At 36.6% G+C, this 23,277-nt stretch overlaps 1 protein-coding gene across 12 annotated transcripts in view; it reads right to left on the minus strand.

Annotated features, from left to right (window-relative positions):
• The window catches only part of NAALADL2 (N-acetylated alpha-linked acidic dipeptidase like 2), a 1,435,315-nt gene that overhangs the window by 316,530 nt on the left and 1,095,508 nt on the right, over nucleotides 1-23,277 (minus strand). The window lies entirely within an intron of this gene.

Consider the following 23,277-nt stretch of genomic DNA (forward strand, 5'->3'; position numbering starts at 1 on the left):
GAAGACTATCTAGAACTTCCATGACAAATGCAAAGAGCTAAGGACAGGTTTGGGAATGAGAGAGAATAGTGGCAGTCCTGGAGTATGAGAAGTGGCAGTTGGAGTGTTCTTACAGTCTGGACACATTGGTCTGAGTGTTGCTGCTGGAAAGGAAATTTGTTGCTTTCCAAGTCTCTTTTTGTGTTGAATCATGTTTTAAAAGTAACCCTATCTCTGTCATATAAACACTTTAAAGCGTACAAAATATAGGTAACATACAGAAACAAATTGAAATGTTTTCTGTAAAGTATGTCAGTCTTGGTTTGCATCACTAAATACAAAGTGATTGTTTGGTCAGGAATTTGTTATGATGTTACAAGGACTGCCCACCTCTATGTTTGGGAGGAATGTAGGGGTCTTCATTTTTCCAATCAGGCATTTTCAATTCATCTACAGTCATACTTAGAGCTTATTGTTTTCATCCTCCTGTTTCTGAAAGCACTTTCCATAGAAAGAATGACTTATGTTTTAAAAGAGAGAAAAAGATTCAACTGAAACAACAAAGGGAAAGTCAAAAATGGGCAAGAATTAAGCCAACAGCTTAAGCATCACTAAGGATCTAATTCCTTTCTGTCTCTAAAAATTCTTCCAACACATCTAGGCTTCCCAATTCTGGTAGTAAAAATGACTGTCCCAGTTTGAAAACTGATCTTTCCTAGCATATCTAAGAGAGAGAGAGAGAGAGAGAGAGAGAGAGAGATTTTTAACAAGGGAATTAACAGCTCACTTTTTCATTGGCTCTGTTTTTGTAGCTTATCTATCCAAGAGCTGGTCATTGTGGTCAGAGAGATGGCCACAATGACTGTGTTAAGCCAATTAGTACCCACGTCTAAAAATGAGACAACCACACACAACTTAGAGGAGCTTCAGACAGAACAACTTCCATTCTTAACTCGAGAGTTCTCTGGTTTTGTAAAAGAATAGAAGCTGCTTCATTTCATCCACTGTAATTATTTTGCCGCAACAAAGTGCACACCTAGCTTACTTCTAATAATTCATAACATGCATAGTCATTTGTATTCTTGGAAAAAATTGTGAAAAATATCCCGTTTCACATAAAACACTATGATAATGAGTTCTGGTCCCTGATGATATGACATATGCTGGATTCAGATCAGTGATCCAGAAATGAAAATTTCTAGCCAGTATTGGCTGGCTTTATAAATTTCATATGCAAACAACTTATTTAAGGCTTCCTCTTTTAAATAAGAGCAAATAATTTCCACATTGTTCATCCTACCCCCCCCCACATTTTCTGGAGGAAGGATAATAAAAATACGTGTAACCATATCTATATAGCTACCATACACCAGTTCAACTATTTCCACTTAATCAATCCATGTAAACAAATATAGAATGTGTGTCAATTTCCATTATTCTGCTCTAACTGTAAGCCATTCTTCCCTGAGATTATAGGATTATTCTACCCTGAAATTATTTACATTTTAACATTTGATTAACTAGTCAAAATATTCTCTTAATGTACTTTCCAAAATACATATTTTTGTGTCATTCTTAGTTTTAATTGAATTTTTGAAGTCAATTTAAAGATTCATTTACAAAAGCCAATCACCTTAATAAACAGAATCAGAACATGTAGGGGATGTGGTGGGAGGAACAATACTTATTACTCATTAACTTGTTGGTTGGTTTTGAGAGAAAATTTTAAAATGGAAATTTAAGGAACATTATTTTATTTAATGAAGGTTTTATTCACATACAAATGTATGTACACAATCCAACATATGCCAGTCAAATAGTAAACCTGGCATTAAGACTATAGATGACAAGACAGATCTTCAAAAAGTTTTTAGACTTGTATGATCTGAAAAACTATATGCATATTTCAAAAAATCTTGCACCAACATACTCATCTCTTAATTCAGTTTTTCTATAGACTTTTAGAACTACTCTCCTGTTTAGAATATTGCACAAGTTGTGGTCAAATAATAGAATGCCTGCTAGTCCTCAAATTGTCTACATAATGATTATTATAGCCAGACTGAACACAGTGGATATAAAGGTCTAGAACTCCAAACTAACTCATGCGTGTTCTCTAATTCACATTATGCCTGCCCACAGCCTTTATTCAATTCCATTTAAAAGGATAACAAAATAAATCACTAATTATGTCAAACAGTCAAAGAGACATCTTTGATGTCGAGTTAAACAAAAGTTGAAGTATTTCAGTGAAGAGCAATGTTTTTCTGACAAGTGAATTGTTCAGCTATTCATGCTATTAAATATTACACTGTTTTCCATTTCAATAACGTCAGTTTTATCATGTCACTTTTTATCTTGGCACTTCCATTTCAGTAATGTTTGCTTTAGTTTGGCCAATTAACACTCCTGCTTAAATTGGTGCCAGTTTTTTCAGACTACAAAGTTATTTGATAGATTTTCTCAATAAGTAGTAAGATAAATAAAGGAAATCATTTAAAATGTCTAGCATTCCTGGAAATACTGGACGCTCTATATTTTGACAAGAAATTTTTTAGATACATTTTCTGCTACATATCCACAATCTTCTAAATAAACTTTTCTTTTAAAATGCATCTTCACAGTTATTAAGATACTTCATTCAAGAAAATGTCGTGCAACTCATTCTGAATATTAATGATGACATGTAGATTGGATTCCAGAAAGGAGTTTCCTCTGTGGGCTTCCTGAACTATTATGGATGCCAGAGAAGTCAGTTGGAAGAAAAAGTAACCTCACTTATTTACAGAATAACTTTTTCAGAATTTATACAAAGTCGGCAATGATTTGGGTTCAGGGAACTAAATCAACAAGTATCCCTCCATGTTTCTGCCTTGCAATTAAGGGGAGAGACTTTCAGTAAACACAGTCCATAAGGAGACTGATTATATCTAACATTATGCATGCTATTATAGCACAGGGGAAGGTAACTGGTAATCATTGAGTGGGGTAGGTTACAAATTGTGAAAGATCACATGGCAGAAGAGTGAGCAAGAGGGAAAAATAGTTGCAGGTGAAGTTTGTGGTTAAGAAAGTCAGAGGTAGGGGCAAGCACAGTGGCATAGTGGGCCAAGCCTCTGCCTGAGGAGCCAGCATCCCATATGGTGATGGGTTCTAGTCCCAGCTGCTCTTCTTCTGATCCAGCTCTCTGCTGTGGTCTGGGAAAGCAGTAGAAAATAGCCCAAGTGGTTGGGCCCCCCACGCTCACATCGGGGACCGGGAAGCAGCTCCTGGCTTCGGATAGGTTTATTTCTGACTGTTGCTGCCATTTGGGGAGTGAACCAGCAGACAGAAGACCTTTCTCTCTGTAACTCTACCTCTCAAATAAATAAAATCTTTAAAAATAAAGAGTCAGGTTTCGTGGGGTCTTTGAGTCCATAATGAGGACTTTGGTTTTCACTGCAGTGAAATGAGCAACAGAGCACAGCATAATCCAACTTACGTTTAAAGGGATAACTGTGGCTGGGAGCCTGAGGACAGACTGTGGGAGCTGGGGAGCAGGAAGGAAAGCACGACCACCAGCGGGAATCCACTGAGATTCTCATAGCGGGGAGAAGAGTAGAGGCAGAGAAGGTGTTGAGTTATAGTTGTGTTCTGTCTAAATATTGACAGTAGAGCCAAAATAATTTCCTAACGCAGAGTACAAGTAATGCTGGATAAAGACGAGTGAAAGATGACTCCATAGTTTTGTTTATTTAATTTTTTTTATTTGACAGGTAGAGTTACAGACAGTGAGAGAGAGAGAGAGACAGAGAGAGAAAGGTCTTCCTTCCATTGGTTCACCCCCCAAATGGTCGCTACAGCCGGTGCTGCGCCAATCCGAAGCCAGGAGCTAGGTGCTTCCTCCTGGTCTCCCATGCAGGTGCAGGCACCCAAGCACTTGGGCCATTCTCCACTGCCCTCCTGGGCCACAGCAGAGAGCTGGACTGGAAGAGGAGCAGCCACTAGAACCGAAGCCCATATTGGATGCTGGTGCCACAGGCAGAGGATTAACCAAGTGAGCCACGGCGCCGACCCCAATTTCATAGTTTGTTACTCAAACAAGTGAGTGAGAGTTAAGATGCCTCAGGTTAGGCAACAGACATGCTGTGACTGTTGATAAGAGAGAGAGGAAAAAAAAACAGTTTTGTGTAGTAATCTGTGTTGTGACATCTAAACTCGGTTCTAAGAGAAACTTTTAAGAATTTATATTTGAAGGGATTACAGAGTGAATGAGGCCTCCCTACTGGGGAGGCCATTGAGGAATCATATCCTTAGAGGCTGGAGGGTGCAATTCCACATGCAGCCTAAAGACTGCCAAAACCAGGGGCAGTGTGAATATGGGCTACAATCTGTCATTTATGAAGCCAATAGGTGAAGGCAGGATGCTACTTAGGTTGCAAAAGTCCCCCTAGTCACTGACACGGGAGTCTCAATGAAGCTGAATATACTAAGGAGTACACAGTGGGAATTTGAGTTCCTTGAGCCCTAAAGAACCTTCCTGTTAGCCGGTCCTTTCCAAGAAGAAAGCAGTTTGTGAAGGCTAGGGTTGTCACTTCCTGTGCTGAGGGACAGGGCAATGTATTATTCCGTTTTGATATATGGCAGTCTGATATGATTTGGTCTTATTAAGGGAAAAAGGTTTATATTTTTCAATTTTAAACTCACCTTTGACACAATCTCTTTTGATTCTCTACTTTTTGAAGCAGGTAAGACAAGTGTCTTAGTCAAAGACTAGATGGCCTGAACAACAAGCACTCTTTTCTCATAGTTCTGGAGGCTGGGAATCTGAAAGCAAAATGCCAGCACATCGGGTGCTGGTGAGGGCCTTTCTTCTGGTTCACAGATGGATTCTTATCATGTCCTCACAAGGGTAGGGGAGCAGGGAGAGAGAGAGAGAGAGACAGAGACAGAGAGAGACAGAGAGAGAGTGCTAGAAGTCAAAGTCAAAGTTCACTCCTGTCTCTTCTTATAAGGGATTTAATCCCATCATAGGAGCTCAACCCTAACACCATAATTACCTACCAAAGGCCCCGCTTCCAAAAACTATCAGATTGAGGACTAAGGGTTTCAACCTACAAATTTACAGGCCACACAAATATTCAGTCTATAGGGTCAATATCAGTAGTTTTATCCCTGTTTCACTGAGATACAAAACAAACAAACCTGAAGCTAAGGTATGTTAAGAAATTGGCAAAACATCACAAGACCAGTAAGTTATACAGCTAGAATCACATTTTCTAGCTATGTATTACACATAAATCTGTGATCCCTGCATAGTTTACTGTTATCCTTTCTTATCCAATTCAGGTGGTAAAGCCAGGACTTATTAAGGCAGCCTGCAGCTATTTTTCAGCTGAGAACTAGTCCATACTGGCAAAGAGCACATTGATAAGAAGAGCAATGAGTGGTTCTTTTACTGTAACAGAGTCATACAGTCAAGCTTCCTACCTCTTATCTCCATATAACAAAACCAAGGAATAAAAGATCAACTGTTCAAGTTGCTGGATCAAGTTCATAATTTAAACAATTTAATTTGCTGTTGACAATGCAGTTGTTAACTACAGATATTATCAACCCATGGCCTCATTAGCCTCAGTTGTAATCAACACCAAATCAAATATATATATATATATATACACACACACATATATTAAGTGTCTGTGGACTGATCTAAATCACTGTACATTTTGTTTTTATTGGCTGCATTACAAAATACATCACTACTATAATATTCTAAAAATGATTCTGACATTATCAAAACATAATTTATTTTCTTTACCAAAGAAACTGTTACTTAGATTCTTTTGTCAGAATAAATAGTAACAGTAATTGACTACATAACATTCCTAATTTAAAACATACAATATCAATATACTGGCATTTTAGCAGTGATGACAACAGTTTTAAAATGTGATTAAAATGTATCTTGTAAACATAATTTGTTTCTTGCATAGTATTTGCAAATAATTGTATCTTTTAAGACACACATTCAAACACATGTATTTTCAGTGATGGGTAAGCATTGGCTATGACATTGTTGCTTACATAAACTGTGGAACTATTCTCCCAAACATGCACATTTTTCAGTCTAACTATTGTTGTTCTAAATGTGCTTTCCTGATAAATGAACCTTTAAAATAACAAAAAACGTTTTATTCTTTGTCTACTCATCTACACTACTCATGGTAAAGGGTATTTATCTATGTTGTATTTGCCTTTTAACTTTGACTCTTGCCATAGTAAAGTATTTGCCTTAGGTGTGACCTTTAGAGCCACAAGTGGCTTCTCTCAAGTACAACGTTTAAGAGATCCAATTGGTTATAGTTTTAGTCTGCCTCCATGACTAGCTACTTTAAAAGTAATGAAGGGAGGGGCCAGCGCCCTGGCTCACTTGGTTAATCCTCTGCCTGCGGCACCGGCATCCCATGTGGGTGCCGGGTTCTAGTCCCAGTTGCTCCTCTTCCAGTCCAGCTCTCTGCTGTGGCCTGGAAGGGCAGTGGAGGATGGCCCAAGTGCTTGGGCCCTTGCACTCGTATGGGAGACCAGGAGGAAGCACCTGACTCCTGGCTTTGGATCTACATAGCTCTGGTCATAATGGCCATTTGGGGGATGAACCAACGGAAGGCCTTTCTCTCTGTGTCTCTCTCTCTCTCACTGTCTATAACTCTATCTGTCAAATAAAAAAAAAAAAAAAGTAATGAAGGGAGGATGATCATAATTTACCCAGCTGCCAGCCCAGTCTTTCTCATTATCACGAACTCTTTGCTGAAACACTAAGTAGTATCATCTACTCAATATGAAGTTCCTAACTTGTAGATTTTAAAGCATATAAGGAAATAACCAATAATATATAAGCATGTGTTTTGCACAGGACCTGGGGCATATGTGCCCAATAAGTACTTGTTTACCTTACTGTTCTAAGCAAAAGAAAGCTGCAATATTTTTGGTGCTCAATGTAAAACATCCAGTCACCCAAACACTCAATTATTTTCCCTCAAACAAGTATCCCATTGCTCTCAAAATAGTGCACCTGTGTTTGAATGACTGGTTTCCACAACCTAGCCCAGAAACACTAAATGCATTCCTCTGAGATGATTATAAAAGTAAACAGTATTGAGGTAGTAGTCCTGAGGATGGTTGAGTTGAAGTCAAGTGCTTTTTTAAATTAAAATTGATACAAGTGGGGAAAGGTTTAATAGAAATTTAAAATGCATAGTACGTATAGGTGGTTGATAGTTAAATGGCTTGAAAGGCAGAGAGAAAGAGGAAGATCAATGTGAAATACCTGGAAAGAAAAGGTTTATAGGAATAAGAAAAAAAAAAAAGAAAGAGTGAGCCAAAAGTAAACTGCAATTAAATATTTTATGCCTAATACAATACTCACTATGCGAATAAAGATTGAACTACTACCATTTTTCAACATTTGCCCATAAGCTTCTCTTTATATACCTTCAAAAGAGTTAAGATGCAATTATTAGGATTTGAAGGTTGGAAATATATATAGAATAGCAACTTGATCTATAATTATTTTTGCTCAACTGGTACCATTTTCAGGGTAGGTTTATTATTAGAGTAATGATTTTCAGCATTATTAAAATTCTGATTTCTTGTTCAAGTGTGTTATTTTTAGAGCAGTACATGAATGCAGTGGACTCAACCCACACTTGCATATCCCTGTCCAAAAAGATGTTACTGGAATGAGTCGATAAGAAGCTTACAAAGAGAATTCAATTCCTGACAGCTAGTAAGGTCCTTAAGGAAACTATAAAAGAGTTACAAAATACAAGTATTGTCAGTCTTGGGAAGTTAATGTTAAATATCTGCCTATTTTCATAAAATTTCTGAACCAATATCAGAATGCATACAGATAAATTATGAATAGTATCTACAGTTACTGTTTATTTTGTAAGCTGAGGCAATCAATGATCTTCAAATGAGTAGGTTATTGAAAACATAGCCTTGAATAAATTAGTTTTAATGCAGTAATGAGTTTACAAAAACAACAATCTTTTAAAAACCTGCATGAATTTTAAACATGATGTAAAGATCTTTGAGGAGACATTTCTGAACACATCCACATGCAATCTTACATGGCGCTCGGAAAGGTCTTCCCAAAGGGAACTGAGAGTGGCACTGCTGCAATAAATGCCTTTAAAGGCACTGACGTGTTAAAAGACCATAACACAGTAGACCGTGGCCTTCTCTGCCAACTGCACAGATTTGCTTCTTTACTCAAAAAGCTGTGGCTAGATAAACTCTTTCTGCAGTCCATGGCTACGTAACAATCTTCGTGATTTTATCTTTTGACTTGCATTTGGTGAGTGCAAATTTAATACTGAGCAGCCTCTTGAAAACTTCAAAGAGCTTCCTGTACAAGCTGAAGAATTCACTGAATATAAAATTATAGTAATTTCAGCAGATTTTGAATCTAATGATTACTTTAACATTCATGCTGAGATTTTCTGGATGTTGGCTAAAGTTGGCTAATATGTATCCCTTAGATAAGTATGTTTCACTTTCTCTAATTTTTCTTATTGAAAAGTGGATAACTTTTAAGAATTTTTTCCAATAGTATTTTAAGTTTAAGCTTGGCAACATTTTATTAGAAGTTCTTATGTCTCTAAGCAAGAGATGGGACTTTTTTGAAGATTTTTTTTTGGATATACCAAGCATAGGTATAAAAGATTTTATATAATGACACTCCGATCCAGAGGTAAATACTGACTTCTTTTATCATAGATTAGGTTCAGAATTTTATATAAATGTAAATATGTAATAAGCACTCATGTTGGGATTATTTTGCAAGTCATAATGTTTTAAAGTTTACCCATGATATGTGTGTCAATAGATCAATAACATTTTTGAAAGGTAGTATTCCATTTCATAGGTAAATGATAATTTGTTTATCTATTCTCCTGCTAACAGTTTGGTTCTTCCCAGTTTGGGCTATTACGAAGTGGTCATAAACATGTTTATGCATATTATGTAGAATCAAATTTTCATTCCTCTTGGAAAAATATATTGTCTTTGATTTGCTTACTGGCATGTTTGATGTATGTTTAACTCACATGAAATTGCCAAATCATTTTATAAGTAATGGTATCATTTTATATTATCATCATTGGAGTGTGAGATATCCAGTTGTTCCAAATACCTGTCTCTATAGATAGAGGTAAATTGTTAGGATAGCATTTCAGATTTTAAATATTGAGGCAATTTCTCATTCCGAAGTGGTTTTAGATAAAGATGTGGTAACAAGGATAATGCTTCAAATCTATGACACATTTCAGTCAGAAAGCTGGACACGGCCTGGCTGTAACCTCTCGCAGACATTGCTCCAAGATGTACACTATTGTTGCCACAATGACCCCAAAACACAAACCTGTCCTCACACAACCAGGCCTACTCAAATACAAATTACATGCTGGTATAAATTCTATCATATCTGATCACTGTATTTTCAAATAAGAAATGATGCTAAAATACAATATTGTGAGCACACATACACAAGATTAGACACTCCATTAAACTAGTGAAACCACACACTCTGACCCAGAAATTTCATATTTTGGAACTTATTCTTTTAAAAAGTATGAAATATTTGGAATGGCTATTGTATCCTAGGGACTGTAATGCTGATGACAAACTCTCTAAGTCATTTTCAAAGGATTCCATCGTTTACATAGTTTGGTGTTTCAGAGTGAATTCCCCACTTCCTTCCTGAACTTTTCTTATCAACTCCCATTCCTGAGAACATGGAGTAAATTCCTCGCTTGGGGATGTTCCCTCAAACCTTATGAGATCCTGCCTGTGTGAATTAATGACTTCAACTGCTGTATTTCAAAGATACACACTCTGCCTAGCATTTGACAGGCACCATGCGAGCTGAGGCCACGGCATGGCTGCACTCTGCTGCTTCTCAGAATGCTGAGAGCTCAAGCTGGGATGATCCTGGAGCTTCGAGGGCTCGCCTGCCAACACCAGCACCGCCAGCCAGCAACCAGGGGCCTCATGCGTGTGTCATCACGGGTCTCAGTAGCAGTGGTCAAGAGAGCTGCCTTTGAGAACTGCTTGTGTAAAGCTGTATCTCAGCCTTCAGTGAGACTCATACAGGCCTGATTCCATGCTAATTCAGTAACACATACAATGTGGTAATTGCACAACGCTGGCACAGTGTCTTTCCAGGGAGGTTTGTCCAAGTTATTCTCCTCTGCTTTTAGCCCTTGAACCCAAGATGAAGTGCTCTTTGCATAACCCCTGTGATTTACAAAATTATACTTTGACAAACTCCTGATTCCCACTGTGTGCAATGCCACCTTCGGGCTTGCTGAGATCTAAGCTCCCACCACAGTACACACCCTTGCAGGAGTTTAGGAAGGGAAAGCAAAGCTGTAGTCACATATATTCTGATTCTGCTGGGATGAGACTTTCATGGAGGAGTCTGGTGCATTGTGTTTGTGGTAATGGAGGCATGGTCCTTTCTTCGTGGGTTTCAAGAAACAAATGGTGGGCAACATTGTTTCCTTGAATGTCATGGCTGAGGTGGTGCCATCCAAAAGCCAATACCTGTGGCAGTAGCTTTGAGTTCAACAAGTTTTAGCAGAGTGTTGTGGTCCTCCAGTCAGTATTTGAGGTAGTAACTTAATCCCCAAGACTCCCAGTTGGAAAATGGCAAGGCTATGTGCAACATTGTTGGCAATAAAAGAACCTTCAAAGCATATATCAATATTCCAGAAAAGGAAATGGTCAATAAGCTATATAATCAAAAAAGGAATTAGTTTTTATAGCTATCCAATGAAATAGTATAATTTCATTAACTGAATGGTTGTATTTTCAGAAAATATTTAAGCCTATAGAAGAGTTTTCACGACTATGACAGGGGCCGGCACTGTGGAATACTGGGTAAAGCCACTGCCTGCAGTGCCAGCATTCTATATGGGCGCCGGTTCAAGTAACTGCTGCTCCACTTCTGATCCAGCTCTCTGCTGTGGCCTGGGAATGCATGGGCTGTTGCACCTGCGTGGGAGACCCGGAAGAAGCTCCTGGCTCCTGGCTTTGGATCTGCACAGCTTCAGCTGTTGCGGCCAATTGGGGAGTGAACCAGCGGATGGAAGACGACTCTCTCTCTCTCTCTCTCTCTCTGCCTCTCCTTCTTTCTCTGTGTAACTCTGTCTTACAAATAAATAAACAAATTAAAAAAAAAGACTATGATGATATATTTCCTTATATCTTTCACTCAGATTCACCTTTGCACCAATAATAATACTATTTATTTATTTATTTTTAAATGGTAAGCTATTTATAGTATAAATCAAAACATTTCCCTTTTGGTAAAAATATATTTGAATGCAATACACAAAGAAAAATATTCTCAGTATTTCCCTGGGTAGCAAAATTGTAAGTGACCAGTCATTTTTCTTTTGTCACTACATAATTTATAATTTTTCTCCAAAGAACAAGACAAAATAATAAAAGGAGTTGTATTAGTTCTGATTAACTGTGGTATATATACATATATACATATATATATATACAAATATATGTAGTTTTTACCTAAATTCTTGTTTCTAGGATAAAATGCAAAATGCAAATTAATCTTACAGTTCTTTTTCAAAATAAAACAGCATCACATCTCCTTTTGGTTCTGTAATATCTAATTATTATGTGATACTATGATCAGTTACTCTACATTATTGAAATCCAATTAATATTTCAGCATATGGTCTATATGCAGCAGGGAAAAGTTATTTTATTTCAAGGTTGACTGAACCAATAAATGGTTAATTAGTACCTTTTGTCTAGTTTCAAAATTTTCAGAGTAAATAATTCTGTACTACTTTTCTTTAAAAGAGTGCTATAAAATAGGGTGCCAGCTTTGATGCTCTGATTCTGAAGCAGATTTCTCTCTATAAGCCTTTCTAGATTAATGTCTCTTTCAATCTCAGCAACTGCCATCTTAATCTTTTTTGGAGTCACCATTGATTACCCCAGAAAGATGAGTTACAGCTGCTTCAGGATGAGATGGTTATTGTAAATAAATGTCTTCAGCAACCAACCATGTTTAGTTATAAACATCAACACTGGACCTAAAATTTTCATGTTCCCTTGTATTTTACCAACTGTTATCATATATGGCTTATAGATTTAGAGCCAGATTTTGTCAAGGCATCATATGGATAAACAAACAATAAACATGAAAGCTGTTAGCCTAGATACCCAAAAAACCCAAGAACCAATTGCAGCACCTCTTATATTTTATAAAAGCTAAACAAACACAAAAATAAAGAATGAATTCATGAATGAATTGCTATGTAAATAAATAATGGTTAAAGGATTCATCCATAAAAATGTTATATCCCTCTTTACAACATCTGCACAGTATTTGAGTGCCTTGAAGGTACTTCTTCCCATTTGAGAATTCTTCCTAGGGCTGAATTGAAATTGTTTCTCTATACCTTGGAGACGTGAAGAAAATTGCTATCATGGCCCTCAGGAGTATTGTTGTTTCAGGGTTAAAATGACTTAATGTTCTGCTGTTCAATTTCTTTTATCATCCCCACCGTAAAAATTAGGATTCTGCAACTAAAAATATGCTTTGCAGTAGTAACTGTAGAAGGATTAGTGTCAAGTTTCAAGACACTTGAGGCTATAAACTTGCAGGTGAAATTCCAGATCAAAGGCAAAAAATAATCACAATCTTCAAGTCTTATCAGACCTTTATATTAAATTGTACTTGTATTTCTGGAAAAGTGTATTTGAACTGAAAATGCAAATTGTGGATATTGCCATTTGAAAAAATTCATTTTCAAAGTTAAGATATTGAACAATTTGTTTAAGTTCCTGTAAAAATTTCAACTTTTAGGTACAAAAGCATTTATATAAAGCAGCATTTCTATGGCCTGAAGGAAAATGTTCCAGAATAAAACAAGTATGGAAAGACTATATATATATATATATATATATATATATATTTTTTTTTTTACTTCTGGATTTTCATGATGCCAGGTAACAAACTGAAGATTTGTAACAGATATTAGGAAATACTGGTTTAAAACAAACTCATTTGCATATTTATTTATTTAACTATTTACTCAGCATTCTAATACTAAGTTGCTTGATCAAAATGTCACATAAGCAAAAAACAACAAAAACCAAGAAATCATCATTTATAGAACTTATCAAAGATGGTAGATGTCAACAGGTAGTAAAATTACTCCAGTATATACATTTGAAAAGAATATTCCTCTTTTTTAAACATAAATGCCAGTTCACATTCATTTCAATACTCATAAAAATACTACATTAAAAAGCCATATGTGGTAATGGTGACACATCAATATAATGGTTGTTATGTTGATTAACTGAAAATACTAGGGGTAAGTTTTTAACCAAAATATATAATACCTGACTGATAGGGGAAAAAAAAAAGTAACAATTCATCAGAGCAAGTTTCATTCTTTAAAAAGAAAAGTGTATAGAACTGCACTGATGATCCTGTATATTTTAAGGGTCTTATCTACCCTGCCAACAATGGTGAGTCAGTAATTGCTGTTATGAGTGAATAGCCATTCTATCAGTCCTATGGAGGCCTGGGTCCAACATACCAATCAAAAAGTCATACACACAAAGTAACTCAGCTAAAGACACTTTAATAGTGTGATGCTAATTATGACTGTATGAATGAATATGAATGAATTCAACCTAGATTTACTAATACCTCAAATTGTTTGCATTTCCTTTTGGCTATGTAGTCCAAATATTTAAATCACCTGGCCCAAAATTCAGTATTTAAATCGAAATCTCACTAAGTCTTCCCTTGTATCTAGATTTAAATAAAAACGGATTTACACATTGTCAGTGTGTACTGAACAGAAAACCTTGTAAAACAGTAATAGACTGCAGGGATTGCTTGGTTTTAACACAAAGCAAAGCCCTGTTAATCAAGGAGACAGATAAATCTGCCAATAGAATCACAATTTTAAATGTGAGACTTTATTGAAGTGATAAATTAGCATTAAGAAGTGTTTTAAGTCTGTTTATTAACCTTTACAATCACTTCAGTTAGCTACTAGTGGAAGAAGCAACAGAAAGGAAAATCTACTGCAAAGAGATGGAATTAATGATTAATGAGAAAAAGAAGTGAATTTCTCTCATTAAAAAATTAAACAAAATCTGTCATGTCAAATGAAAGACAAGTCAATAGAAGAATGTTTCAAAGGCAATTTTACTTTACATTTTCCAGCACACAGAATACAAACTAAGCTTTATTTCAGTTTTCTGCTTTAAAATTATCAACAACAAAGACACAAAAAGAAAGTTACTTAATTTTTAAAATTTGAGAGGCAGAAAGAGTGAGTTACAAAGAGTGGAGACAAAGACAGAGACATATAGACAAAGAGATAGACAAACACATACACAACACACACACAGAGAAAGTGCTCCAACTGGCTGGTCATTTTCTTTTCTTTTTCTTTTTTTTTTTTAAAGATTTATTTTATTTATTTGAAAGACAGAGTTAGAGAAAGGGATAGAGACAGAGAGGTCTTCCATCCACTGGACGACCACATCCAAATGGCCACAATGACTGGAGTTTAGCTGACCGGAAGCCAGGAGCCAGGAGCCTCTTCCATGTATCCCATGTGGGTGTAGGGGCCCAAGGACTTGGGTCATCCTCCACTGCTTTACCAGGAGCATTAGCAGGGAGCTGGATCAGAAGTGGAGCAGCCAGAACTCAAATTGGCATCCATGAGGGATTCTGGTGCAGCAGGCCAGGGTTTTAACCTGTTATATCACAGCGCTGGACTCTGGCTGGTCATTTCCTAACTGCCCACAAAAGCTGGAGGTAGTCCAGGGCTAGAGCCAAGAGCCAGGAATGCAATCCAGGCCTCACAAATGGCTGGCAAGAACTCAATTACTTGAACTATCATGCCTTCTTCCCAGGAACCATACTATCAGGAAACTGGAGTAGGGAGCTGGAACTGCAGAAATTGAATGCAGGCACTCCAATATGGACATTAGACTTACCACTGCTAGGCTAAGCGTCTGCTCTAAGCTAGTCATTTAAATTTTACTACCATACCTTCTAAAGTTTATTTAGATATTTATTTTATTTGAGAGGCAGAAAGAGTTCTTTTATACAATGATTCACTCCCTAAATGTCCACAACACCTGGGGCTGAACCAGGCCAAATCCAGTAGCCAACAACTCAATCTAGGTCTCCCATGTGGTTAGAAGGGACCAAAGTATTTTTTTTAAAGATTCATTTGTTTATTTGAAAGCCAGAATTACACACAGAGAGGAGAGGCAGTCTTCCATCCTCTGGTTCATTCTCCAGATGGCCACAAGGGGCAGAGCTGCACTAATCTGAAGCCAGAAGCCATGATTGGTAAAGAAACTTTGGTGGGGCCGGCGCTGCTGTGTAGTTGGCTAAGCTTCTGCCTGCAGCGCTGACATCTCATATACACAATGGCTTAAGTACTGGCTGCTCTACTTCCTATCCAGCTCCCTGTTACTGGCCTGGGCAAACAGCAGAAGATGGCCCAAGGGCTTGGGCCCCTGCACCCACATCCAGGGCCTGGAAGAAACTCCTGGCTCCTGCCTTCAGATAGGCTCAGCTCTAGCCATTGGGGCCACATAGGGTGTAAACTAGCAGATGGAAGACCTTTCTTTTTGTCTCTCCCTCTCTCTGTAATCTCTCTCTCAAATAAATTAATAAGTCTTTAAAAAAGAAAGAAAAGAAACATTGTCGATTCAGGAAAATAAGAGTTTGCTGGCAGAATTGAAGTGTTGAACTTTGAAATGACAGACACTTACATCCTGTAAGATGCTGAGTCCATTCAAACTTATGCCACTATCACCTAATACATGTTTCTGAATTAAACTCAGCACATTACCTTTATCCTCTGAATTCCAGTATAGCAGATATCATACTCACTGGTTGTTTTTTATTATTTGTTTTTTAGCTATTTGTGCAATGTCTTAGTTTATGGTAAATTCAAAGGCCTGTAAAAACAGGAATATTTCATCTCCTTATTTTGTGCCATGTAACACCTAGAAAATACACAGTTTTGAGTTTTCTATAGATACACAGTACATAAATGAACTCTGTAATAGAAGGGGGTATTCACAATAATGAAATAATACTGTAGTCCAGTGCTGGCCTCAAAGTTCTAATGAATATGGTTGATTTGAGGCATAACATAATGTATCTTCTGATCAACAGTGGTTAGTATACAATACAGTGTGAAATGAAATAGAAACACCTGTACCTACACTGTGGCATTACAGGTTAAACTGTCACCTTCAACTTTGGCTTCCCATATGGGTGCTGGCTCCACCTCCAGCTGCTCATTTCCAATTCCAGTTCCCTGCAAAAGCATGTGAAAAAGCAGAGGAAGATGGCCCAAGTAATTGGGCCCCTACAACCATGTGGGGACCCAGATGAAGCTCCTGGCTCCTGGTTTGGCCTCATCTAGTCCTGGCTGTTGTGGCCATTTGGAGACTGAACAGGTGGATGGAACATCTCTCTATTTCTCCTTCTCTCTCTTATAACTCTGCCTTTCAAATAAATAATATTCCCCCCAAAATTTTGTATAACATAAGCATATTTTCCACTTTACAAAGACATTTGGAAAAAAAACTGTATACCCCCTGTTCAGTTTTACAATATTGATGCAATTGTTGAGCTTTGATCAGATTTGCTAGCATTTGAAAGTGCTTTAAAAGCAGCACTTAAGTAGAATATTAAGTAGATTGACTACTTAAGTATGAATGCTGTAGGCCTTCCCCAAGTAATCTCTGAGAAAACTCACTGCTGTTTACTTGAGTCTTACAGAGCACTGACTAATATATGGATGATCAAATTTTGTTTTTCTAAAGACAAAATCAATACCTTCTGTGATCTATGAAAGATGATTTCAGAAACTAAGTTAATGCAGCAAAATACATACAGAGATACAAATCTGTGTTGCATTATAAGTTTAAAACTACTATTTGGAGTGAAATATTCAATTTCATAAGTGATTCTGCATGCAGGCAGTTTTTTTTTTTTTTCATTAACTAAGAAGTCCTTGGCTTCTGTATCTTTTATTGCATGTTCAAGGAGTCAATGAAAATGCTCAAAAGGCCTCTTTTTTTTTTCTAAAAAATTGGATCTCTGCATTTCTTATTCGTTACTCCTTCGGGGAAACTGGGTAGCCAGTAATCTCTGCAGACTATCCTACAGACTGAAGTAGAGTTAAACACACACACACACACACAAAATATAAGAACATATATGCAAATATTTATATATGCATCTAAATATATATCAATACATAAACAGGGTACTTAAATCTTTGTGGAGGTAAATAGATAATACAAGGTTATAACGCTTCCTAAATATCAATATTAGATTCCATTAATTTCACCATGTTCTGTAAAGTAAGGAACAAGAATAGTAAATGCTATTTAGAAAGATTTCCTTAAGAAATATTAGTAATCTAATGATATTGCTATCATTGAGAGTAAAAATGCAAGTTATAGACTGAGAGAATTTACAGTAAAAGTGTGTAACCAACAAGACTTATACTGAGAAATCATTAAAAATCTCTTAAAAATTATAAGAAAATGACAAACAACTCTTTAAATGGTAGGTGAAAGGTTTAAACAAGCAGTTCACTGAGGAAAATATCTAAATGACCACTGGGTATACAATGATGTGAGAAGGTGCTTGACATTATTAATCATTGAAAAATTCAAATTGAAACCCCCAAAAATGCAACCATGTACTCATGAGAGTGATGGTGTCCAGTGCCAGTGCCATGGCATAGTGGGTTAATCCTCTGCCTGTGGCACCAGCATCCCATATTGGTGCCGGTTCTAGTCCCGGCTGCTCCTATTCCAATCCTGGGAAAGCAGTAGAAGATGGTCCAAGTCCTTGTGCCCTGCATTCGCATGGGAGACCTGGAAGAAGCTCCTGGCTCCTGGTTTTGGATCGGCACAGCTCCGGCCATTGCAGCCATTTGGGGAGCAAACCAACAAAAGGAAGACCTTTCTCTTTGTTCTGCCTCTCACTGTCTGTAACTCTACCTCTCAAATAAATAAATAAAATCTTAAAAAAAGAAAAAGAGAGTGATGATGTCCAAGGTTAGTGATGACATGAAGCACCTGGAACATTCATACATTGTTGGTAGCAGCATACCTAACTTCTTGGAAATATCTACTAAAGTTAAACATGTGCCTATGCTGACTTAGAAATTCCATTTCGAGAAATATACCCAAGAGAGGCCAGTGCCATGGCATAGTAGGATAAACTTCTGCCTACAGCACTGGCATTTCATATGGGCACTGATTCATGTCCTGGCTGCTCCTCTTCTGATCTGGTTCTCTGCTTGTGACCTGGGAAAGCAGTGGAAGATGCACTGAATGCTTGGGTTCCTGCACCCACCTGGGAGACCCAGAAGCAGCTCCTGGCTTCAGGTTGGCCCAGCTCTGGCTGTTGTGACCATTTGGAGAGTGAACTAGCAGATGGAAGACCTTTCTCTCTCTCTCTCCCTCTCTGTAACTCTGCCTCTCAAATGAAAAAATAAAATCTTTAAAAAAATAAATATACCCAAGAAAAATACAACACACAAGAATAATCAGCAGTCAGAAATAATTTATTTTACCTAAAAGTGATTATTATAGATGATTTATTTTAGATAAAAACTAGAAACAGCTATTTAAACCCTAAGGACTATCAATGCTAGTATGAAAATTAGGAAATACATACATGAATTCCTTATCGTACCATGAGATAGAGTTTTTTATTCAAGTAAAAAATTAGTGTTTGAATGTTTTAGTGGATATTGCTAGAAACTACTTTTATGTAATTGACATAATTGTTGGATGACTATATAATACCCATTTTAGTATTATCTTCATACAGAAATTTAAAGAAGCTATTTCAACTTATTTTTGCACAGTAAATGGATTGAGTTAATAATTTACACAGAAAAGAGAGGTAATATATGATTTGAAGAAGTATATCAGGGCCTGGAATTGTGGCACAGCAAGTAAAGCCACTGACTAGGACTCTGCTATCCTACATGGGGCCAGTTCATGCCCCAACTGCTCCATGTCCAACCCAGCCCCCTCTGATGGCCTAGGAAAAGCAGCAGAGGATGGCCCAAATGCTTGGGCTCATGGGAGATCCAGACAGAGCTCCTGGCTCCTGGCTTTGGTTTGGCTTGACCCTGGCTGTTACATGGCTGTGGGAAGTGAACCAGCAGATCGAAGATCTTTACCTCTCTGTCTCTCTCTGTAACCTTCATTTTAATAAATACTTAACTTTTTATGAAAGAAATATATATTTACTTCATAAATATATTGGGATTTTAGAAATAATATTTATAGCTTAGTTTATTGAATTTTTTATTTTAAAACTGAGCAGCTCATTTTTAGTGAAGTAACTTTTAGGTTTCTAAATTATTGGTATCACAAATGAAGCAAAAAATGTATTCAAATAGTAACATAAGTATGGGAAAAAATCTATATAAAAGCCACAGTTCTTACTTCTAGTTCTTACTCAGTGGGTTGTCATTAATGGATGGATTACTACTACTTTCAGAAGAGAAACTGATTTTTAAATTATGAACGTTATAATTTAGAAAAATTAATCATTTTTTCATATATTTTTCAAGTTTTTTAAAGATATAATTTGCAAATAAACCCAAAAGAAAATAGTACAATGGGTCCTAATGTTCTTAGGACCCATGATTGGTAACTATCAACATTTCAATAGACTTCAGGCAATTTTTTAAGGTCAGACTTTCATAAATCCTAACAAAAACTTATAATCACTGGTATCAGGTTCAAACTCATTACATATTTCTGGGTTTTCAAGAAATTGTTTTGTCAACTCTGGGTGGTATAGTTCAAGTTTATTAGACTGCCATAAAAGATGTAGCTTCTTTTCTCAGTTTCAATGATCTAACTGCTTCATTTTAAAATCAAGTTTATAATATTAAAATAGAGGAGGAATATCAAAAGTATTATACTCAGTGCTATCCCAATTATTTTATCAGTTGTCTGGAAGCTGTTGTAGACCTGACACATGCTAATGACATGAGTAAATTTAAATATCATTATGCTAAGTAAAAGAAATTATACTTAAAGGTTCTATACAGTGTATGATTCCATTTCTTAAGGTAGTCTAAAAGGCAAAACTATAGCAGCAAAAATCAGTTAAGTGGTTGTAGGAAACTAGGGATGAAGGAAGTGATTTTACAAAAAAAGGACAACAAAACTTTTTTAGGTGATGGAAATGGTGTGTATGTTGATCATGATAGTGTTTACATGACTACATATATTATCAATATTCATCAAAATGTACATTCAAGAACATCAAATTTTGGAGCTGGCACTGTGGTGAGTGGGTTAAGGCAATGCTTGCAACACTGGTATCCCATATTGAAATGGCTGCTCCCTTTCTGATCCAGCTTCCTGTTAATGCACGTGAGAAGGCAGTAGAAGTTGGCTCAAGTATATGGGTCCCTGTAACACACGTGGGAGAGTCAGATGGAGTTCCAGACTCCTGGCTTTAACTTGGACCATCTCCAGTGTCATTGTTACCATTTGGGCTTTACCCACTGTAGCACAGCACATGTCCCAAATCTTTCTTTTCAACACTACCCATGCCTTAACAGGTAAAGCAGCCACCTGCAGTGCCAATATCCCATATGGACACTGGTTCGAGTCGTAGATGCTCCACTTCCAATCTAGTTCTCTGCTATTGCCTGGGAAAGCAGTAGAAGATGACCCAGCTCCAGCTGTTGTGGCCATTTGGGGAGTGAACCAGTGGGTGGAAGACCCCTCTCTCTCTCTCTGCCTCTGCCTCTCAAATGAATAAATAAATCAACACCACCTTTGGAGCAAGAATTTAGCCTAATAAGACACTCATGTCCTACAGCGAAGTGCCTGGGTTTGAATCCTGGCTCTGACTCCTGACTTCAGTTTCCTGCTAATGTAGACTCTGGGAAGAAGCAGGTGATGGCTCAAGTAGTTGGGTTTCTACCACTCCCTAAAGATACTTGGATTATATTCCCAGTTCCCAGAAAAGGCTTTGGGCAATGAACCTTGGGATGAAAGCATTCTTGCTACTTCACCATCTCTCTGCCTCTCAAATAAATAAGTCATTCATTGATTTAATGCTACTAATGTTAAATCATTTTAAGTAAGTCACATACTTTACTGTGAGAGTTTATTTCCTTCAATTTTCTTAATCTTTGAGTGTTTATGTATTTCAAAGAAAAATTGTGATATTAAATCTTTGTATGCAAATATATAATAAATTATCATATACTTTTGTTCCATAAAATTTAATATATATAAGTAATATCCATCATTTTAAGTTACATAATAATTCACGTTGTGTGAATTTCTGATATTCCAACCCTTCTAAATTGTTTATGGAACACACACACTCACAGTCTCAACAGGAAGAAATTTTCTCTTAATATTAATTTCAGTTCATTTTTAGATTTAAGGTTAGCTTGGAAGCATTTTCAAATACAGAACACAAAAAGTTCCTCTTCCAAACAATTCATAAAGTATATTTTGCTTTGCCACTATTGTAGTGAAACTGTGCTGTACTCTTATAATTATATTTAGATATTAAAATATTTTATAATCTTCTGCTAAAGAAAATGCAGATATTTTAAATATTGTAATTTTTTAAATAATATATAGGCTTGATCTCCTTAATAGTTTGAGGTTTCTATTTAGCCATGAATTTAAATAATTATGTATCTTTTAAAATTTTCCAGTAGAAAAATCTTAATACATGAGTAGGACAAGCCACATTTTTCCTCAAAATCTAGATACCTCAGCTCATACTTTTCTTCCTTATCACCCACTGATTTGTAAATATTTTCACATCCCAGGGAGATATTTCCAGTTGATTTTCTCTTTTAAGCTTTTAACAGGCAGCTAAAAGAGTCACTGAATTCAAAGCAGTACACAGAGCAAGAGAAATTAACTTACATATCTGGATATAATTTAGGGCATACACAATGGGGTTTGGCTGATCTTAAATGTACAGATTTATCCATTTCATCTTTCATAATGTCTTCTTTATTGTACTACATATGGAAATGTCAATGAAAACTATTAAACTAGAAAATACTTTATGAAAGTCATAAAACATTAGTTTGCATTACATTTCAATGAAGAATTATGGCAAATCCAATGCACTGTTCATTATCTCTTTCTTTCTAGTTTAGTTCCAATACACTCACTGGAAAACCTGTGGGCTTTTGAAAGGTCATTTCCAATAAGCACCAATAGACACTGAGCTGGGAGGAACATCCACTCTGGTTGTGGTATGATTGCCTTCATATGGAAAAAAAAAGTATCATTTCATCTGTAATGGATGTCATAAAGAGAATGCAGAAATAAAAGTATGAACTCAAACAGGAAAAATATTCAGCTGAATTCTTTGAAAATGCCAAGTGACTAAATTAAATAAATATGATGAGACATTACAACCTACAACCAGGCTTTATCTTTTGTCAAGTTACTTTGTTGAAAGATAGGATCTCACTCACGGAGATCTTTCATTTAGGTGTTTTTTTTTTTTTTTTTTTTTTTTTTTTTTTTTTGCCAGAGTGTCTTGGCTTTCCATGCCTGAAATACTCTCATGGGCTTTTCAGCCGGATCTGCATGCCTTAAGGCTGATTCTGAGGCAAGAGTGCTGTTTAGGACATCTGCCATTCTATGAGTCTGCTGTGTATCTCACTTCCCATGTTGGATCGTTCTCTCCCTTTTTATTCTATCAGTTAGTATTAGCAGACACTAGTCTTGTTTATGTGATCCCTTTGGCTCTTAGTCCTATCATTATGACCAATTGTGAACAGAAATTGATCACTTGGACTAGTGAGATGGCATTGGTATATGCCACCTTGATGGGATTGAATTGGAATCCCCAAAGAAGGAGGTACCTTTCTCTGAAGGGAGGAGAGAACTTCCACTCTGACTACAACCTTGTCTAAATATGATCAGAGTCAGTGAACTCAAAAGGTTTCCATAGCCTTGGCAACTCATGACAAGAGCCTAGGGTGATTACTGATGCCATAAACAAGAGTGTCAATTTGTTAAGTCAACAACAGGAGTCACTGTGCACTTACTCCTCATGTAGGATCTCTATCCTTAATGTGCGGTACATTGTGATTTAATGCTATAACTAGTACTCAAACAATATTTTTCACTTTATGTTTCTATGTGGGTGCACTGTTGAAATCTTTACTTAATATATGCTAA

The sequence above is a fragment of the Oryctolagus cuniculus genome, chromosome 4, assembly GCF_964237555.1.
Source record: "Oryctolagus cuniculus chromosome 4, mOryCun1.1, whole genome shotgun sequence".
NCBI classification, from domain to species: domain Eukaryota; kingdom Metazoa; phylum Chordata; class Mammalia; order Lagomorpha; family Leporidae; genus Oryctolagus; species Oryctolagus cuniculus.